The 3,406-nt window shown below is 41.0% G+C and overlaps 1 pseudogene across 1 annotated transcript; it reads left to right on the forward strand.

Moving 5' to 3' along the window:
- The first annotated feature begins 1,857 nt into the window (after positions 1–1,857).
- On the forward strand, positions 1,858–2,956 carry LOC126962055 (non-histone chromosomal protein HMG-17-like; annotated as a pseudogene). Its single transcript, XR_007728571.1, has one exon. The product of XR_007728571.1 is annotated as a non-histone chromosomal protein HMG-17-like (transcript).
- Positions 2,957–3,406: the final 450 nt, after the last annotated feature.

Consider the following 3,406-nt stretch of genomic DNA (forward strand, 5'->3'; position numbering starts at 1 on the left):
TGAACCCGGGAGGCGGAGGTTGCAGTGAGCTGAGATTGCACCACTGCACTCCAGCCTGGGCGAAAGAGTGAGATTCTACCTCAAAAAAATAAAAATAAAAATAAATAAATACATTGTTCAAATTGTATAGCCTGGGGCCATTGCTGATGCCTCTCTTTGAGCTATACCATTTTCCCCCGAGATTCTCAAATTAAGTCTTTGCAAGGTTTTTTTTTGTTTTGGTTTTTTTCCTTTTTTTTTGGTTAGAGGACACCTTGGCTTTTCAGGGAGAAATAGAAAGAAAATAGTTGGGTTTTTTTTTGTTGTTGTTGTTGTTTTAAATTTTTAAATTAAATCTCAGGAGAGTGAAAGCCTTTGGCAAGAAGAATAATGTGCTCCTAGTTTGGAAAATTACCTGCGACTCTTCACCCCCTCACCCTATCCTTCAGCTTTCTTCCTGGCTGCTCACTGATGTCCTGACGCAGGCCTGCCTCCTTGTCTCTTCTCTGCTAGTGCCCCATGCTCCAAAATTCCTCTTTAATCCTTCCTGGGAGAAACCAATATGATTAAACTAGTGACAATGATCAATACTTCTCTAACCATCATAAGGAAGGTCTGTACTTTGAACACTGTGTGTTAAATTAATGATTCTCTATATCCATCTATCCATGCATTCAACAAATATTTAATGAACATCTAACATTTCCCCTGGGCTAGGCCCTTGGGATGCAAAGACGCAAGACAGCCCATGATGTTATGAGTGGTATCCTAGAGGGCATTACAAAGGGAAATAAAGACATTCAGGTACAGGCTGGGAGTGACAGTCATCTTTGGGGTGGTATTAGAGGAGCATATTGTAAAAAGAAACCATTTCAGGGTCTACCCAAAGAGATATTTATTTACTTGACACAGGGTCTTGCTCTGTTGCCCAGGCTGGAGTACAGTGGTGAGATCATGGCTCACTGCAGCCTTGACCTCTGGGCTCAAGCAATCTACTCACTTCAGCCTCCCAAGTAGCTGGTATTATAGGAGTGAGTCACCATGCCCTGCTAATTTTAAATTTTTTTGTAGAGCCAGGTTCTCCCTATGTTGTCCAGGCTGGTCTTAAACTCCTGTGCTCAAGCGATCCTCCTGACTTGGCCTCTCAAAGTGCTGAGATTACAGGCGTGAGCCACTGTGCCTGGCTCCAACACAGTGTTTAAAGATAGCCTATAGGATGATCATGTGATTTTTGTATCCAGTGAAACTAAGCATCATATATGAAGGAAAGATAATCTTTTTCAGACAAACAAATGCTGAGAGAATTCGCTACTATCAAGCCACCACTATAAGAACTGCTAAAAGGAGCTCTAAATCTTGAAACAAATCCTGGAAATGCATCAAAACATAGCCTCTTTAAAGCATAAATCACACAGAACCTATAAAAGAAAAATACAACTTAAAAAGCAAAAACAAAAAAACCAAGGTACACAAGCAACAAATAGCATGATGAACAGACTGGTACCTCACATCTCAATACTATCATTGAATGCAAACGGCCTAAATGCTCCACTTAAAAGATACATAACTGCAGAATGGATAAGAACTCACCAACCAACTATCTGCTGCCTTCAGGAGACTCACTTAACACATAAGGACTCACATAAACTTAAAGTAAAGGGGTGGAAAAAGGCATTTCATGCAAATGGACACCAAAAGTGAGCAAGAGTAGCTATTCTTATATCAGAGAAAACAAACTTTAAAGCAACAGCAGTTAAAAGAAACAAAGAGGGGGAGCAGTGTGAAGAAGAAGAGGCAAGAACGACCCCCGGACCAACCAAAGCCAGCGCACGCGCTGCATCCCGCGTCTAGCACCTACGTCCTGCCACCGTCGCCACCATGCCCAAGAGAGAGGCTGAAGGGGATGCTAAAGGAGATAAAGCCAAGGTGAAGGACGAACCACAGAGAAGATCCGCGAGGTTGTCTGCTAAACCTGCTCCTCCAAAGCCAGAGCCCAAGCCTAAAAAGGCCCCTGCAAAGAAGGGAGAGAAGGTACCCAAAGGGAAGCTGATGCTGGCAAGGAGGGGAATAACCCTGCAGAAAACGGAGATGCCAAAACAGACCAGGCACAGAAAGCTGAAGGTGCTGGAGATGCCAAGTGAAGTGTGTGCATTTTTGATAACTGTGTACTTCTGGTGACTGTACAGTTTGAAATACTATTTTTTATCAAGTTTTATAAAAATACAGAATTTTGTTTTACTTTTTTTTTTTTTAAAGCTATGTTGTTAGCACACAGAACACTTTATTGTTGTTTTTGGGGGAAGGGGCATATGTCACTAATAGAATGTCTCCACAGCTGGATTGATGTGGGGAAAACACCTTTCCCTTCTAGTTTTGAGAGGCTTCCTCTTGGTTCCCAGGAGGAGGGAGTCCCTACTTTGACACACAAGGCCATCTTGGCACAAAAGCCTTGTGGTATGGAAAAACAAATTTGTTTTTATGTCCTCTTCTCCCTTTCCATCTTTCAGCATAGACTTAACTCCCTTAAGCCCAGACATCTGTTGGGACCTGACCCCTAGTCATTGGTTACCAGTGTGTCAGGCAATCTGGACTTTCCAGTGATGCCACTGAGAGGGCACCTGTCAAAACAGCATTGGTTCCATTTCTAGATTGTGGATCTCCAGATAAATTATGCCATTTTCATTTCACTTCCTGAAAGTCAGGGTCGGCTTGTGAAAAGTTGTTAAACAACATGCTAAATGTGAAATGTCAACCCTCACTCTAAACTTTCCCTGTTCAGAGCATCAGATGAAGGCTTCATTGGGTTTTATAGTGGCTTTCTGATTTTTGGTAGTCCATTAAAGAAGGGAGTTTGAAAGTTGTTGTATACTGTTAACGATTGTCTGCCCATGTCCTGCCTGAAATACCATGATTGTTTATGGAAAGTATCTTTAATAAAGCTGGATACAGTTTGGCTTGGAAAAAAAAAAAAAAAAGAAACAAAGAGGGACATTATATAATGGTAAAAGGCCTTGTCCAACAGGAAAATAGCACAATCCTAAACATATGTACACCTAACACTGGAGGTCCCAAATTTATAAAACAATTACTAATAGAACTAAGAAATGAGATAGACAGCAACATAATAATAGTGGGGGACTTCAATATTCCACTGATAGCACTAGGCAGGTCATCAAGACAGAAAGTCAACAAAGAAACAATGGATTTAAACTATACCTTGGAACGAATGGACTTAACAGATATATACAGAACACCAACAACTGCAGAATATACATTCTATTCAACAGCACATGGCACTTTCTCCATGATAGGCCACAAAACGAGCCTCAATAAATTTAAGAATAGTGAAATTATATCAAGCACTCTCTCAGACCACAGTGGAATAAAACTGGAAATCAACTCCAAAAGGAACCTTCAAAATTTTGCA

The sequence above is a fragment of the Macaca thibetana genome, chromosome 9, assembly GCF_024542745.1.
Source record: "Macaca thibetana thibetana isolate TM-01 chromosome 9, ASM2454274v1, whole genome shotgun sequence".
Taxonomy (NCBI): domain Eukaryota; kingdom Metazoa; phylum Chordata; class Mammalia; order Primates; family Cercopithecidae; genus Macaca; species Macaca thibetana.